Source organism: Sabethes cyaneus, chromosome 2 (assembly GCF_943734655.1).
Source record: "Sabethes cyaneus chromosome 2, idSabCyanKW18_F2, whole genome shotgun sequence".
In the NCBI taxonomy this organism is placed as follows: Eukaryota; Metazoa; Arthropoda; class Insecta; order Diptera; family Culicidae; genus Sabethes; species Sabethes cyaneus.
In genome coordinates this window covers 22,958,730-22,978,196 of record NC_071354.1, presented here as the reverse complement: position 1 = coordinate 22,978,196, position 19,467 = coordinate 22,958,730, and the positions used below count along the sequence as shown (strand labels likewise).

General features: G+C 36.9%; 1 protein-coding gene across 4 annotated transcripts in view; it reads right to left on the bottom strand.

Moving 5' to 3' along the window:
* The window catches only part of LOC128733691 (retinal-specific phospholipid-transporting ATPase ABCA4), a 62,929-nt gene that overhangs the window by 32,811 nt on the left and 10,651 nt on the right, over positions 1-19,467 (bottom strand). The window lies entirely within an intron of this gene.

The following is a 19,467-nucleotide window of genomic DNA, read 5'->3' as shown; positions in this document are numbered from 1 at the left end:
GTTTGGTCTTCCGTTTATTATGCAAAAGCGGTTTGGTGACACCACGCACACTGGGAAAGAGAGACAGAGACATATGGAATGGACACATCATCGAGTTTCGCTGGTATTAGGTATTGTTGCGGTGACCGATTGCCGGCCGGTAGCGAATCTGAGCCGCCGCCGGCAGGTAACACTAGATCATCGTAAGCCAGTAGTTCCGCATATTTCCGTGAGGTACATGTTTTCCAAGCCAATCAGGGCTTCGGGTTGCGGGGCATGCGATGCTATCGAACTTAATTACCTCAAACGGTATTTCGGTCGACTAGAGTTGCGTGCACCAAATGACAGCTATTATAGTTTTTGATAACTCTAGTGAACTAGGATAGGAAGCATTGGCAGATCGAGTGGCGTCAGTAAAGCGTAAAATTCAATTTACAGCGCACCGTTTAAAGCTGGGCAGTTCGTGCACGCAATATATTTTGTTTGAAATAATATTACGCTATCCCAGAAAAAAGGCACACAATTCCCACTACGTTCTGGAAATTTTACAGATAATCTGAAAGCTTTCAAATTTCTGCAACGTAACCGTAGCCCTGTCATAAAAAATTATTAAATCAGTGCAAAAGACTAGAATTTACATTAAATATAAAAGAAACAAATTTTCGCATGGGTTGAATTTTTGCTTGCATTCCATAGTACTGAACGTTCGAAAAAAATTCTATGAAAGCTGCGAAATGCGAAATGTAACAAACTACAAACCAAAAATCATTGACAATCCGAATCTTTCTTTCTAGCATTTGGATTCAATAATTAGGAATAGGAATACTCTCGATGCTAGTAAAAATATCAGTTCGAAAACAGACACTGAGGAAGCCTGCAAGTCGTAGGCGAAATACGTATCTGTCGTGAATAAAATACACATAGTAGAATTAAATTGGATAAGTTTTCTTATTTTTTATTTTTAGGTAAAAATATTGCCAGTAATATGTTTCCCAAGCTCCACTGTATTGAAACTGACCAGAAAATAGACTAAAATTGAAGTGAAACTGAACTGATATTGAACTGAAGCAGAATTGAAACTGAACTAAAACTGAACTGAAACTAAACTGAAATTGATCTGAAACTAAACTGAAGGTAAACAGAAATTGAATTGAAGTGAACTGAAAATGAACTGAAACTGAACTAAAACTGAAGTAAACTAAAGTAAATTGAATTGAATCTGACCTGAAATTGAACTTAAACTTGACTGAAACTTCACTGAAACTAAATTGAATCTGAACTGAAACTGAATCGAAATTGAAATGAAATTGAACTGAAACAACTAGAATTGAACTGAAACAACTAAAATTCAACTGAACATGAACTGAAAGTGAATCGGAGCTAAGCTGAAATTGAACTGGATCTGAACTGAAACTGAACTAAAACTTAACTGAAACTGAGCTGAAACCGAACTGAAACTGGACCAAACTAAATTGAATTGAATCTGATCTGAATCTGAAACTTGATTTCAACTTTACTGAAACTTAACTGAACACGAACTGAAACTGAACTGAAACTGAACTGAACTGAAACTGAACTGAAACAACTGGAATTGAACTGAAACAACTAAAATTCAACTGAACATGAACTGAAACTGAATCGGAACTAAATTGAAACTGAACTGAATCAGAACTGAAACTGAACTAAAACTTTACTGAAACCGAGCACAAACCGAACTGAAACTGGTCTAAAATAAACTGAATTGAATCTGATCTGAAACTGAACTAAAACTTGCTTTAAACTTCACTGAAACTGAACTGAACACGAACTGAAACTGAACTAAATTGAAACCGTACTGAAACTTGACTATATGAAATTGAATTGAATCTGATTTGAAACTAATCTAAAACTTGACTTAAACTTCGCTGAAACTTCGTTGAAACTGAGCTGAAACTGAACTGAACCTGAACTGAAACTGAATCGAAATTGAACTGAAATAACTGAAAATGAACTAAAACAACTACAGGTCGGACTCGATTATATAGAGACTCGATTATAAACAGACTCGATTATATATGATTCGATTATATACAATTTTAGACTCGATTATATACAGTAAAAAAAAATTGTCCGATTTTGTTGAATCTCACTCTATTTTATCTATTTTGAAGATAATTAAGCCCGTAACTTTTTATTTGGCCCCTAGGGTGGCTCTTTTTGCATTAGGGTTGGTACAAAAATGCGATTATTACCTTCCTTCATAACTTTTGAAACACTGGACCGTCGTTGACGCAGCAAATGAAAGGTATTTTTATGGGCTTTCTAGAAAAAAATATTGAGGTAGGAAGGTGGGTCAAAATCGCGTTTTACGGGACCACCCTAACTCAGAAAGAACCACCCTACGCGCCAAATAAAAAAATTACGAGTCTAATTATTTTCAAAAAGGAAACAGTAAAGCGAGTTTGAAGAAAATTGGGTTAATTTTTTTCGATAGTACTTTTCTGCGGAATAGTTGTGTATTCATGTTAATTTTTAATGTAAGAAAGGCATTTTCTGTTTGTAAGGTGAGAGTCAAAAATAAAATTTTTCTTTTACATTAAAAAAACACAAAATTATGTATATAAAACAATGAAAAAAAATTTTATTTCTTGATTCGATTATATAGAGGATTCGATTATATGCAGTGAAAAATTGGGCGACTCTATATAATCGAGTCCTCCTGATCTGAAGATGAAATGAAACTGAATCGAAATTATCTGAAACTGAACTAAATCTGAACTGAAAATGAACTAAAACTTTACTGAAATTGAACTGAAGCTGAATTAAATCTGAACTGAAACTGAACTAAAACTTGACTGAAATTTTACTGAAACTGAACTGAATCTGAGCTGAAACTAAATCGAAACTGAACTGAAACTGAATTGAAACTGAATTGAAACTGAACTGAAAGTGAATTGAAACTTAAATGAAGCTGAATTGAAACTAAACTGAACCCGAACTGGAACTAAAATGAAATTGGACAAAACAAAATTGAAATGAATGTGAACTGAAACTCAACTAAAACTTGACTGAATTTTAACAGCAACTGAGCTGAAACTGAATCGAAACTAATCTGAAACTGAACTAAAACTTTACTGAAACTGAAGCTGAAATAAATTTTACTTTACTGAACTGAAGCTGAAATAAATCTGATCTAAAACTGAACTGCAACTTAACTGAAACTGAAATGAAATTAGAGTAATCCAAATTTTGAATCTGAAATAAAACTAAACTAAAACGTGGCTGATACTGAACTGAAACTCAACTGAAACCGCACTGGAATTGAAATGAAACATGACGAAACTTAACTGAATTGAATCTGAACTGAACTAAAACTTGACCGAAACTAAACTGAAACTGAACAGAAACTGAATTGAAGCTGAACTGAAACTGAACTGAAACCGAACTGGAACTGAAATGAAATGAAACTGGATGAAACTAAATTGAATTGAATCTGAACTGAATCTGAACTAAAACTTGACTGAATTTTAACTGCAACTGAGGTGAACTGAAACTGAATTGAAACAGCACTGAAATTGAACTGAAACTCACTAAAACAGAACTGAATTAGAATTGCAACTAAACTGAGTTAAATATTTGCCTTCAGTCCTTCCGTTTCAAAGGCAACGAATTTTTTTTCGCAGTCATTCAGATTCAGTCATGAAAAAACCACTAAATCAAATTGTCTGAGATAATTTTTTTTTTGTAAGGACATCAGCATTGCAACCAGTATTTTTAAACTATTGTGATATCGTCCAAGTGTTTTTTTTCGTTATTCCGCACTTCATCCTTTTTGCAGTATCCGCTGTAGAATCAGCGAATCGCTCATTATCCGTGCTGTAGTGTAGGTGTTTTCACTCTTTTTTTGCTTTTTACTACTTTTCAATCAATCTCGGTTTCTAGAGCCAGGAAGTTCGAAGACTAGTTTGCCTTTGGATAAAAGGTTTCTCAGTTACACATCGAGGCAGTAGAGTATGTTGCTACTTCGTCGTAATTGCCTATTCCCGTCCTATCCAACACAAATTATTAAAAATATAAGCATTTTTATGACACACAATGCAAAGTTATTCCCTAATATTTTAGTTTGTTGTCTATCATACTCGATCAATCAAAGTGAGCTGAGATCTATTTAAATGCTTTTTATCATTAATCATCATTATTAATATTTTTTTCGTGCGACGAAGAAGAAAATGTCGACTAATCGTTTTAATTTCCGTCATTCATAAATGAAAATAACTCACGCAAGGCATTGTCGTTATTCTGCAGCCAGGAAAACTTGCCTGATCTGCAGAAATTTTGCAGAATAACATTTGTTATGCCGTCCTACACAAATACATGCGCGTTAGCTTCGTAAACATTGTTGTGATTTTTAGTTCGGACGATGAAAAATTTTGATGGACGGATATTAAAAAGGTACGACGAATTTAAGAAATAAAGTCAGTTGCGTAATTTCAATGCTTTAATAATCGTTTTTCTGTGATTTCAAAGTTTACGGATCGGAAGGTAAGTGTGTTTTAGTCAAATTAGCACAAGAACTATTGGAGTATTCATTAAATCCATCCAACAAATGATGAAAATTAGAATGGCTTTGCTTACTACGACGGGAATTAGAAATAAACCCTAGTACATAAGTTGAAAATTCGTCCAATAATGTTACTCACTTAAATATTTGCTCATTTTAAACAATATAGTAGTGACTAAAAAAATTCCTTCCGCTTAACGCTACAAGCAAAGATTTTTGCAACTCTTCTGCTCGCTAGTACTTTTTGTGCTTTTCGCTTTTTCCTTCATAGCAACGCCCAAAGAAGATTAACATGTTAATAAACAATTCAACCGTCAAGAGTTCCAATAATAGTTCTGATCGGCTGTTTATGTGCTCATTGTGGGCTGGAAAAATAACGACGAGAGTTTATTTTTATTTCTGTAATCCATAGCCACCTGGACCGCGCCGATGATCACTTTAAAGATCCATCAAAGCAAAAGCAGCCGAATCATGCCCCAGAAAAAAATCGGACGGTCGGACGGTCGGTAAAACGCACTCAGAAAATCGATCTTGGCAGCTGTAAACAATCCACACACACTCAACACACTGTGTGATAATAATTAGTGCCAATTACCGTGCACACACTTCGCGAGATAAATGCATACTCATTCCATACATCTCGTCTCGTCGGTATTATCTTGTAGCTTCAGGTACCTCCTTGGGGGTTAAAAATGAGTTACGCATGCAAATTAACATTGCTTACATAGGATAATTCGCGTGAAGTTCAAATGCCATGATGTTACTCCTATTTTAGAATTTTAATTCAGTACGGTTGATCTTTCCGTCTGGGATCTAATAGCACTCAACGGACGACTCTGCTGAAGAAGCTACGAACCAGTCCTTGAAAGATCAATTCTTCTGCCGTAGCTTCTGCCTGCTGGCAGAATTTGAGCAAAGATATCCTACGGAGCTGTACAGCCACTTGTGGTGCTTTGACGCAAGCAAAAATCTTGCTCCCTTCAGGAACCGCAAAACCGGTTCTGAACAATCAATGGAAGTAAATAAGATACATAAACAACAGCTTTCGATTTCAGAAGAGCCAATATCACTTATTAGAACGACGAACGACCAAATCAGGTAGAATATCCGCCTTCGTGCAGCATCAGTCAGCCATTCATGTTTGCACAAAAAATTTGTGATGCACAGCGATGACTGCAGGCTGCGAAATGCAATCACCACAAAAGCGGTTATCGTTTCTTGGGAATCCTAGCCGTTGATTGTGCACGATGCAATCATATTTATTCTTGTAATGATTTACAATGACGCATCGCAGTTGTTGCTTGGGATAAGGATCACTTTTGATGATAAATTTAGTGACATTTTGAAAGTTCAACAAACCCCCCAATGGCTTATGGAATGCATCCCAATAATCAGGAAACGATAAACCAAGCTGGAATTCAAAACATAAATTCTTTCCCAATAGCGTGCCTAACAAATGACGCAAATGCGGTTGAGTGCTTTCCAACATGAAATCTTTTTCACCAAAATAGAATATCGAATGCGTGGCAAATGAAACACAAACGATTCAAGTGAGCACCAAGCCAGTCGAAGCTACTTACTTGAATTAAACTCTTTCGCTAAAAATTTATTGCTTTGCGTAATAGGTAAGTGGCGAGTTGATACAGCTGGTTCAACCGATGTTCCGCCGGTTCGAGCGAACTGCGGGCGACCGTGCTCGTTGTGCTCTTGTTTGATTTCAAAAACAAGGTTTCTTTCAAAACATACAACTAATCATCCTGCAACGGCTCTGAACGGAGATAATTACACAGTACAAAACATGTGATTGAACGCGAAAAAAAATGATGATATACCCTTTTAACGATAGTAATTTACAGAACATAAAACTTAAATATATAACAACAATGTAATAACAGCAGGTGACATCGCGAGTTTACTTGAGCAGCTCTGTTGCTGGCGTATTTTTTGTATCGTGAATTGAACTCTATAAAAATAGCAAATTGTATAGATTTTTTACGAAAATCATGATTCACTTCGCGAAACACATCGCACTCCTCGCCTATCGTTTTTATCAGAGCAAGTAATTCAAGCAACTATCCGCCATTTGCCCTCCCCCATTTTTGCTCTACACCTTTTGGTGGCTTTATGAGGCAGGTGAATCATTGGTCCGTTTTTCTTCAAAAATGATGTCGGCCAGAACGTGACAGCTAATGAACAGCGCTATATGGCGATGATCATCGGCTTTTATTACAATTACAATTGAGTACCCTTAATGTACAGAAGTTATTGTTTCCACCAGACGGTGCAACATGCCACATAATTTCACATAATGGAATCGTAAAATGGTCCCAAGACCATGCGATTTAACGTCTTTGAACTATTTTTTGTGTAGCTATGTCATATCTCTTTACGCTGATAAACTTCAGAAGATTAACGCTTTGAAACGCTTCCTGTACAGCTTCCTTCCGTGAGTTTTGCCTACCGCGTTCTGTTTGTCACTCCGGCTCGATGCCATCCTAATTTTGTATGCAAAAGTGTAATCTAGAAGGCATAATTTTTTTGCACAAAATAAACCAAAAAAACAACGTTGAATGTGTTATTTTGAGCTATTTACTGATTCACGAATGAGAAGTATTCGATTTTTCAAAGTAGTGCTCAAATTTTCTTGCGCGTTTTTTCTTGTTTCAAAAATATCTTTCACCATCGCATAAATTTTAAAAAGTTCGATTGGGCTAGATCGCCAATGTGATATTCTGGCTTTCTCACTGATCTTGCACCAACAAACTCGCATTCCGTTTTTGCGCGCCGATTCAGTCTCGCCAGAAGTCTGACAGACATTCTGGGTTCTGGCTGCGGTATTCTAGCAACGTTTGCGTTTAAAAAATTGCCTTATTTCGAATGGTGATGAAAAAAAAAAACTGCAAAAGATAATTCAATGAACCAAATTTTCCTTAAATTCTACGTTTATTAACCCTTTTACAAAAAAGCTTCTACACCACGTCGGACGGTTTTACGGCAGTCGGCCGGCATCCTAGTCATGGCTCATGTAAAGATATTTTTTCGTACTGCCAATTCCACTCCAGAGTGAAAAAGTTAGACATCGTGAAGCACTTTGTGTACGCCGGGTATACCCGATCTGGCCTTTATAACATCGTCTCCCTTCTGGAGCCTGGTTTCATCTGTCCGACGACGCTGTGTGACCGTAAAGTGAAGCAGAAGCTAAGGAGGATAACCGGGAGCAAGGTGACCTGATCGTTCCGCGTCTTGGGCCGGGACATCGGAGCAACCGGCCAAACGGTGAAGAAATATCTGGCCAAAATGGATGGATGGATGGAAATGGATATTTGGATATCATGTGAAAGCTGCAGTCGAGGCTGGTCATAACGTCATGGTCATAACCGATGACAAGACGTACTTAACACTGGATGGCAACGGCTGGCATGGGATAGAGTACTTCACGTCCCCCACTAAAGAGCTAAACGATGACATCAAACATCAAGTATATCTCCCATAATAAGTTCCAGAAGAAAGTCCTTCTGTAGCAGAGGATTAGCAGGAAAGGAACGTCCAAGCCGTTGATCTTTCCTTCGGGACTTGTGGTGAATAAGGAGAAACCATTACGAAATGCCTGAAAATCACTGGAGGAGATTGACCGGCTGAAGATAAACGTTATATCGAAGACCGCCAGTCCTCCCAACCAGCGCCCCTCAGCTGCTAGCGACAGAACTTTTTTAGTGAACCTCAAATGGAAGATCTGCTCTACTAATTTCGTGACCAAAAGCCAAGAAGCATTTGATCGACCAGGCCACGAAAGAGCTGAAGAACATGCGTCCATCCATCTTTTCATCGACCACGGCTAAGGTTCCCACCAACTGCCACGGTGTTCCAATGACCTTTATTAAAAAGGCAAACAAGCCATCAATACGGTAAATACTAGTTGGTATGTATTACCGTCCTACATCTCAGCAAAATTTAAAAAAATCATTGGATAAATTTTTAGGTTATGCCCTTTTAAAGTTTTAAAGGGTAGATTGCTCATAGAAATTAGATAAAAATCTTCAACAACGCTTGCGAACAGTGTTGAGAAATTCATAGCAGCCAAAAACTCAATGAGAATTCAAGCATATGAAATTTCAACCTTGATCACAACCGCCAAACTCACATATGAATTTCTCTCGCTATTATACGCTATGTCTCTGTTGCTACTTGTTATGCTGCTGTGAACCAAATTCAGCTATGAGCATTTTGCTTAATTCTTCCACAGCTGTCATTTCATGCAACGAATCAGAGAGCGAAAGAGAATCTACCGTCAGAGAAAACATCAGCAGCGAATAATGCCGAACACATTAAGAATGAATCAAGATGGCAAGCATATAGGCGGTATTTAAATTTTTTCCTTCACGGGAATCGACCTTTTTTAACTAGAAAGTAAAAAGACTAATTAGAATTAGATAAATATGTAATTTAAATGTGTGTTTTAGTTTGATTTTGCGATTTATTTAGATTCTCTCACGTTCAGTCAGAGCTGAGAAATTCTCGCTGAAATTGGGGTACTACTGACACGTAATTTGATGAATGTTTCTTATAGCATTTTTTCTCAGCTTTCCAATGGTGGTCTTAAAATGAAAACGGCAATTTTTTGATAAAATCCAATGTGGCGACCATATCCAAGATGGCCGCCAAAATTTTTTTTTACTCCATTTAAAAGCCCTGTTCTTCTTCTTTACAGAACCGGGCCATTTGTTAGTTGTTTTAGTTGTTTAATGGCAGATTTATGAAATATCACATGATATAGGTATCTAGATTTGCTCAAAATTCAACTTTTTTTGAAACTGTTAGGCCCCTTGGCGAACGAGGGGTCCACTATTTCGAGGTATCAAAAGTGTAATTCTTATTTTTTAACCATTTTCAACCAATTAAGCGCAGAAGTTCCAATATTTGAAGAACCGTTCGTCAGTAGTGGCCCCGTTTCAGCGAGAATTCATCAGCTACGTATCGCACGAGAGAATGCCTACTCGACCAACGTTTGACAACAACAGTATATCAAAATTACTACATATTCTGCTGTTGATATCAACTAGAAATCATGTTTTGTTATCGAGTCCAAATCGCACTTATGATGTATCAGATTTTGCTTTCATTTTGTTTTCATTTTTTGTTGAAAGAAGATGTGCTGACATATTTTCTTTATGATGTGGTATTTCTTTACAAACCTACAATATTTAAATTAATCTATTTTCACATAATTTTTTCCTAGTAAAATGGTCAGTTCAAATTATATGATGATAGCAATATGATGATGATATGATAACAAAATGATATTTTGTTTACAATCTATATATATAAAAATGAAATGCTGTTCGTGTGTCCGGTATAGACTCGCAAACCGCTCGACGGATTTTGATGAAACTTGGCATACACATTGCGTTTGATGTGAGGAATGGTTTGAGACCCCTCCCCCTCTAGAAGGGGGGGCTCCCATACAAATGGAACACAAATTTCTTCATAACTCGGGAACTAATCAAGCAAATGGAACCAAATTTGGCATGTGAAGGTTTTTGGAGGCAGAATTTTTTTCTATGGTAGATTGAGAACCCTACTTCCTCTAAGAGGGGGGGCTCCCATACAAATAGAACCAAAATTTCCTCATAACTTGACTATTAATCAAGCAAATGGAACCAAATTATGCATGTGGGGGTTTCAAGAGACAGGGTTTTTTCTTTGGTTGTTTGAAACCCCTCTCCCTCTAGAATGGGGGGCTCCCATACAAATGAAACACAAATTTCTTTATAACTTGGGAACTAATCAAGCAAATGGAACCAAATTTGGCATGTGAAGGTTTTTGGAGGCAGACATTTTTTCTATGGTAGATTGAGAACCCTACTTCTTCTAAGAGGGGGGGGGGCTCCCATACAAATAAAACCAAAATTTCCTCATAACTTGACTATTAATCAAGCAAATGGAACCAAATTTGGCATGTAGGGGTTTCAAGAGACAGGATTTTTTTCTATTGTTGTTTGAGACCCTCTCCCGCTAGAAGGGGGGGCTCTCATACAAATGAAACACAAATTTCTCTATGACTCGGGAACTAATCAAGCAAATGGAACCAAATTTGACATGTGAAGGTTTTTGGAGGTGGATTTTTTTTTCTATGGTAGATTGAGAAACCTCCTTCTAAGAGGGGGGGGGGGCTCCCATACAAATACATAAAACACAAATTTCCCCATAACTCGACTATTAATCAAGCAAATGAATTTGGGGGCTACTGGAGGCAAAAATTGTTTCTATGGCGTATTGAGATTCCTGCACTGCACTGATATTTTATTACGATTTTGCCAACATTACCATTTTAAGGGTCGGTAATAAAACCCATATCGTTACGTTGGGCTTGCTGCTCGAGTCACAAATGCTGATGCGTTGGATAAGAAATTTGCGGCATGATTTAGGAATATCTTGGGTTGTCAAAAAGAAAGCTCTTGGTTGCAAGATTACAATCAATCAAATCTTCAGGATTATGCATGTTTTAGAACGGCGTAGCAACGCGCGCCGGCTCGTCTAGTTTGCTATAAAACTTTGCTCGGGATGCTGTTCAACAACGAATTTGTATGTATATGTGCATAGCTTCGGGTAGCAGTTGAAGCAAAGCAGAATGTGATCAAGCGGGAAGAAATATGTGTGAGTGCTTCTTGCTGTGAAAACAGAAAAACTCACGCGTGAGCATAGGATCAAGTTAACATGACTCACAGTTGGTTTTGATTTTTGATGAGTTTTGAGATATTGAGTTTTTACTATCACTGCTTGCGAAACCATCCTAAATCGTAGTCGGCATTAATTTTTCTGCTACATATACACTTTAACAAATATTTAGGGGCTTTGAGCTGTATTGGAACCATCCGGAAATGTTCCGGCGCAAGCAAGCCCGTAGGAAATGACTGTATTTCGACCAGAACCAAAACACCCCAAATTACATTAGAATTTAACTACTAGATTTCCTAGATCAATAGAAGGCAGACCAGCTATCTAGGGTAATGTTAGTCATATCTGGGTATGTTCAGGGGCCTCCGGGAATTCTCAGGGAACTAGCCAGATTTACCCACGTGAAAGTCGCTTTCTCCTATTCAGGTAATAGCCAAACTTCATACCATGGGCTGAGTGCATTTACCGTCTTCCTTGCTCGCGAGTTCATTCATGCCCTGCGGGGGGCAAAGATTCGTAAACAAACTTTGGCTAAGCGGAGAGCGACGCTCGCACTCCAGGTCCAGGTCTCACAGAGTAGCAACCCGTTACCGCTGATTTCGGCCGTGTTTTCGCATTGCAATATAATTTCCGCAATATTTTATAACATCTTGGTCGATTTGTTTCCTGACCAGCGCGACTACTTTTAACTTGCCTTGAATTGGCCGGAATTTAATCCTACGGGTCCAGGCTAATTTCTAAACTCGTTAAATGGAACGCGGAGTCAATAGATCCATGCAATGTTGCTATTCATCGATAAAAGTACTGATTCGGTTCGAAACACACTCAAAGGTGATTCCATAACGTCAAATTCTCTGGCAATGCTTTTCTAGCTGAGAATTATTTAATGAGAGTGAGAGAAAAGCGAATTACCACTCACTCTTTTTCATGCAATGATTTGATCGCTAGTGATGCCAATCAAAAGGGAATACCTCGCATTTTACTCATCGCGATGAGTAGCTATGATTTATCAATTTTGGAAAACAGGCAAAAGCGCTATCGGATATTGAATTATACCGTCAAAAAAACATGTACCTAACATTTATGTTGGTTTTTCAGTTCGATTATTAGCACCTGAGATACTTGGAATATACATTTTTGCGGCATAATACATAAATGCACTTCAAAACATCGACGTTCTTCTACCTACACCCAGAAGACTTTTAACCTCATAAAATTATTTTAACAAGCTATTCATAATTTTTCAACACTCACGTAGAGTGCAGCATAAATCTTTTTTTTTTCGTGACAATGACAAGCTCAAAGGATCAAATTTTGAACAGTAGCCGACGATATTTTTATTAGGGTAACGACCCCAGAATTCGCCCCTTTTATCAGGTTTTTATGCTGTAAAATGAATAAATCGCCATATTATTATAAAATCAGCCCTGAACTCAGACAAGTAGGACTATATATTAATATTCTATCTATTTTGGCTATTAGGAATCGCGAAAATTGAAATTTGATAGCAAAAAAGCCAATTTTGTGCAGGAACCTCTAGTACCACATTTCGCCCATAGCGATCCAAAATTCGTCCCCCACGTGACCCAGATTTCGCCCACTTGTTATTTGTTGCAAATTTCCCAAATAACCTCAATTATTTTGTTAGAATTGTTGTTACTATTATTTAACTTTAAGATTATGTCTATCCAGTCCTTAATATGGCAATCAATTTGTATCAGGAATTCGTTAAATGTTAATCTAAATTGAAATAAACTGATCATCATCATCTCCTGATACCTGATTCAGTAAAACTAAAAAACACAGAGAAGGTGGGTTTTTACTAAATGTTTATTTTCATTGCAGTAAAATAAGGCTTTTGACACTCGTCAAAGATATTTAAAATGAATAGTGGTTTTTCTGGTCCTTTGTTGAATTCATTTTTACTATTGATATGTGGGCAAATAAATACAATTCAGTGCCTACAGAATGGTACAATGTTTATTTTAATAGTTTAAATAAACTTAATGATTACTTATATCATTGTTTAGTAATGTTTTGGGAAAGAGTAAATGTTTACTGTGAACAATAAAAAATTAGTTGAACTGGAAAATCTTGATATTCGGCTATATATATTGACTAATCGAAGGTGAGACTCGAGTTCACAACCTAACCTCTTCCCCAAGAAATAACTAAGCTTAACTGCTTAATATAGTCAATAAAAAGATGAAGAAAAAAAATTGTTTAGTAAATCACTGTCTGTAAATGGGTATGTCGGTTTACAGTATTAAATATTCCTGGTAACTGGTAAGCATACCCATCTTACCTACTCAACTAGGATATTTTTTGACATAACTTGGAATTCTTAACTAGCATTTTTGGTTAGACCGGGTTTGTAATGCTAAGCTATTAGAATTTTCATGATATTATCGAAATATTCTATTTTATCAACACGATTATTTCTTTGTTGTCTGCATTGCACATTAAATACTTTTCAAAGTTTTATTCATGACAACGATTTTATTGCGCTTAGATGCTTTAAAATAGTAGACGGATTTTTCGTGTGATTTTCCAATAGTCAGATTTATTCTCATGACAAGAAAAATTGTGATTTTTGAGAATATTATGCGCGTCTTATTAATTCGTGCGGTTTTAATCTTATTATCAATTTCGATGTCGATTATTGCTAATTCAACAGTTCGTTTGGTAGAAACCCCATTAGCCCATGTTTAGCAGGTAATTCTTTTGTTAGATGAATTCAAATGAAGATATGATGTGCTTTCTGCATCAAAATATTATTTATTCTATACTTTTACTCACCATTTTGATAAACATAAATCAGCGAACAAATTAATCGATTGTGACTTGCATTTGCTTATGTGTGGCATATTTGCATATATTTGATAGATGAGGGCGAAAACTGGTTCACGCAGTAAGTTCGGCTAAGTATATACAGATTCGACCCGGGCGAATTTTGGAACTCATATGATTTACAATACCCAGTTTTCGCCCAGTGCATTTATGTTCTATTTTCAGCAGAATTGCGATAAAATATCAAAATAAAAGCACAATTATGAAATTTGAAACAGATATAACCAAATTGATGCGAAAAAAGTGCAAACAGATACGATTTTCCATTACTTTTCCTCAATTTTATTTTTCGTGCTCGTTCTTAAAAATGGAAAAATCGCGTCTTAAATACATTACCTATTTTTCAAACCACATTAAATCATTAAAATACATAAAACAACACAACGAATTCTATTCAAATAACTGAAAACTGAGTTAAAATGAATATAAATTAAACTAACAACTTATATTTCAACTATATATTGAGTTAAATCACGAGAATACCAATGGGAGGGCGAATTCTGGGGTGGGGGCGAATTGTGGGGTTCTTACCCTATCGACCTTCATCGTTAGTCATACAAGAAGAAGATGTATTATTTTTCATAGCTTCGAACCTTCGAGGCACCAATTAATAATAATAATATTGCACCAGGTTTGCATTTCATTGAAACTAAATCTTGAAACCATTTTGTTTGTCCGTGTGCCGCTTGAAGTTACTGGTTGTGTATGGCGTTGCAAGTATATGTTGACGTTTGACAAGTTCATAATTATTATATGTGATACGAATAACGTTTTATATTTGAACGAGCAATATTTCTTTTGTAATTTGCCAAAAAATATGTTTGTTTACGTTTCATCGCAAAATACATTCTCGGTTGGATGACAGCGATTAACGATGATTATAGCGATGAGTGTGAGACAGAGATACCGAGCGAGTATTTTCGAGCGTAATCAATTCATATTTTGCTCACCAGTTTTTGCGTCGGCGATTCATCGCGAGCAATCAGAATACGATAGAGTTGCCAGTTGATAAGTTTAAATCGCTGATGAGCAAGTGATGAGCCTTCATCGTGATGAAAATTTGCAACATTGGATCCATGTAAGTCAAATTAAGTACCTAGGATCACAATGGTCAATTCCGCACATGGTTTCATTATTAAAAATATTCTAAATTGTTATTATACTTCCCTGGAGTTCCCAGAGTCCCTCGAACATGTCCAGATATGACCAACGTGGCTTTAGCTAGTAGATTTGGTTTACATTGATTTAGCTTTTGATTGCTAGTTTTATTTAAGGTGTTATCCGGTGAGTTTTTCTTCATGTTCGAAACTGACCAATTGCTTGGGGGTCCCCAATCGAAGTACAATACAATCGAACCGAATACCGATACAATCGAAGTGGTCCGAGGTAGTTAATTTGGCTTCTATTGATTTAGTTTTTGAATTCTAGTGTGATTTGATGATGATTTCATGATGTGTTTTCGTTCAGATCGCAACACGGCCATTCTCCGCGGGGTGTGGACATTACATTTCCGGATGGCCCTAATACAGCTCAAACCCCACAAAATAGTCACAGATGTATATTAGTAGCAGGAAAATTAATGCCGACTTCGATTAACGATGGTTTAGATAGTGTTGTTGAAGATGTTTGTTCAATTTCCCTATTTAATCTGCCCTTTAAAACTTTAAAAGGGCGTGACTTATTTTATTTTTGTTATCAGTAAAATGATCGTATATATGCAGCTTATTGATATTTACCAAAGAAAATTGGCTCTCCAGTGGTTTTAAAATGTTTCAATAGTGATAGAATTCACGGAATGCCAAACTTCTGCTACTACTCGTCGAAATTGGTGTAAAAATTAGCACCAATCATTACTCAGTACTACAACTCAGTAAAATTGGAGCAAAAAAAATTCAAATTTTGAAATCATTTAAAAAAATTGTGTTAATTATTTCGAACGGTATGTCCAGTTGTCCTCGAGGTATGATACTGGCCTAATAAGCCAGTCGTCGCATGTTCGAATCTCGGCGGGAAGAGGCTGTTAGAATGAATAGGATCATAGTAACTGGTCCTGCAATTGACCTGTATTCTAACAGCTGGCTGCGAAGTCTGTCGTATAAAAAATAGAAGGTCAAGTTTCGATAACGGAATGTAGTACCTAGGCTTTGCTTTGTTTTGTTTTATGTCCAGGAGATCATGCGTGCGTAGAATATAATCTTGGCGAAACATAAAAGTTTGTTACAAGCAACGCTATTCATCCTTGATTATAAATGCGGGTTTGAAAGCAGTTTGAAACCTTTTTATTTTTCACCTGATGCTGAAGTTTTAATACCGAAACCGATCAATTCCTTATTACACCAAGTGATATAATCCTAAGGAAAGAAGATGATGATTGCGAAAAAACATCAATGAACACTACTTTGAATACTTTGAACTCGATCAAAAGCAAAACACAAACATTCCCCTTTTGAAAAGAGAAAAACATCTAATCTGAATTCGTAGTCTATACCTATAAAGAAGGATTTCTGTCTGTCTGTCTGTCTGTCTGTCTGTCTGTCTGTCTGTCTGTCTGTCTGTCCGTATGTTCCTTATAGAATCGAAAACTACTGGACCAATCGGCATGAACATATGCATGTAGAGGTTTTTTGGGGCCAGGAAAGGTTTTAGTGATGGTTAGAAACCCTTCTCCCCACTAAGAGGGGGGGCTCCCATACAAATGAAACACAAATTTCTGCATAACTCGACAACTAATCAAGCAAACAGAACAAAATTTGGCATGTGGGTGTTGAGGTGGGTGGCGGTGACAAGAATTTATTCTATGGTAAATTGAGACCCCTCCCCTCTTTATAAGGGGAATTATAACTCCTCTCCTCTTTAAAAGGGGGGGCTTCCATACAAATTTCCTCATAACTCGAGAACTAATCAAGCAAATGAAACCAAATTTGGCATGTGAAGGTTTTCGAGGGCAAGAATATTTTCTATAGTAAATTAGGACCCCTCACCACTTTAAGAGGGGGGGCTCCTGTACCAAAGAAACACAATTTTCCTCATAACTCGAGAAGTAATTAAGCAAATGGAACCAAATTTGGCAAGTGGGTGTCTTTGGAGACAAAAATTTTTTATATGATGAATTAGGACCCCTCCCCGTTTTAGGAGGGGGGGATCCTATACACATGAAATACAAATTTCTTCATAACTGAAGAACTAATCAAGCAAATGGAACCAAATTTGGCATGTGAAAGTTTTAGAGGGCAAGAATATTTTCTATGGTAAATAAGGACCCCTCCCCACTTTAAGAAGGGGGGCTCCTATACAAACTAAATACAAATTTCCTCATAACTCGAGAACTAACCAAGCAAATGGAACAAAATTTGGCACGTGGGTGTTTTTGGAGCCAAATTTTTTTTATATGATGAATTGGGACCCCTCCCGACTTTAGGAAGGGGGGCTCCTATACAAATGAAATGCAAATTTCCTCATAACTCGAGAATCAATCAAGCAAATGGAACCAAATTTGGCACGTGATAGTTTTCTAGGGCATGAATATTTTCTATGGAGAATTAGGACCCCTCCCAACTTTAAGAGGGGGGGCTCCTATACAAACGAAATACAAATTTCCTCATAATTCGAGAACTAATCAAGCAAATGGAACCAAATTTAGCACGTGGGTGTTTTTGGAGACAACAATTTTTTCTATGATGAATTGGGACCCCTACCCACTTTAGGAGGGGGTGCTTCTACAGAAATGAAATACAAATTTTCTCATAATTCGAGAACTAATCAAGTAAATGGAACCATATTTGGCATGTGGGTGTTTTTGGAGGCAACCATTTTTTCTATGATGAATTAGGACCCCTTACCTTTTTAAGAGGGGGGGCTCTCATACAAACGAAATACAAATTTCCTCATAACTCTAGAACTAATCAGGCAAATGGAACCAAATTTATCATGTGGGTGTTTTTGTAGGCAAGAATATTTTCTATGGTATATTTTCTAAGGATTTCCCCACTTTAAGAGCGGGGGGGGGGGCTCTTATACAAATGAAAAACAAATTTCCTCATAACTCGAGAACTAATCAAGCAAATGGAGTTTTAGATGGCAGAAATTTTTTCTATGGTGAATTACGACCCCTTCCCCTTTTAAGAGGGGAGCTCCCATACAAATGAAATTCAAATTTCCTTATAACTTGAGAACTAATCAAGCAAATGGAACCAAATTTGGCATGTGGGAGATTTTGGAGTCTTGAATTTATTTTACGATAGTTAGAGACCTCTCACCCCTGTGGTAGGGGGATATGGACTCTCATACAAATAAAACAGAAATTTTTGCGAAACTCAAAAACTAATCGAACTCGAGAAATTCGAGACTCTTCCATAAAACATTAGTCAATACAAGACCACAAAAACTATCTATAGTAACACTAGATCATTCAAGACGAGACGGTCGCGAGTGTTGCCGGTGACCCGCCGTCGGAAGCGCCGCCCACTGGGGGGCTTGCAAAACTCGAGATTGTGACAAAGATCATCCGAGGTTCATGATTTATGTACAACACAGGTTAATTTGTGGCAATACGAAGTTTGTCGGGTCAGCTAGTAGTTCAATAAAGTAACCGAGAGTTTCCCAATTCTAGGCATATATGCAAAACAAAAACTATAATGGCGTAAAATCCATCATTGTCCGGTGCTGATCTTATCGCGAATTTCGAGCGAGTTAGTTACAATATGTAACATCTGTAATAACTGTGAGATGATGTGTGTGTGTGTATATTTTCAATGATTAAGAGGCTGACTTCCTTTTGCGTCGTGTTTACATTAGCATTGTCTAAACAACGCAATCACGTTCCAATCAATGCTGCATTGGCGCCTCTTCGATAGGCGCCATTCAACAACGGTGTAAAACGGGTTGTATATATTAATTAATGTTGGAACTAGATTTGAATTAATAGGGCTGCGGAAGTGTTAGTAATTTTTTTAGTATAAACATTCTGCAGACCTATACTCAATTGTAAACTTCTTCCGTTTGGCATATTTCAACCGATTTAAAAATACGTATAGTGTATCAGTACTAAGGTACGACAATCTGTACAAAAAGCATCAACAAATTTGCAATCAATTGCAATGGGAACAGTTTTATCAGTGCAATCAATCATGCTCTCTAAGTACCGTTATTATTAACATTTTTATGTTAAAACTTTCTAGTCTATTTTAATTACACCACCGATGCTGGATCATGTGCCACATATCTCGATCACTAGATTGAATTCATTACACCTTGTGTTTCCATAATCTCGATCGATTCGTATGTTCTCACGCCAGATGGCACACTAAAGCTCGGGCGATCACTTCGATAGGTAGTGTAAACAATTGCTGCTGTTTAGTAAGCAAGGTAAGATCATTCATTTAGATTACAGTATAAGATGTCCTTTTGCACTATTTACATGCCGA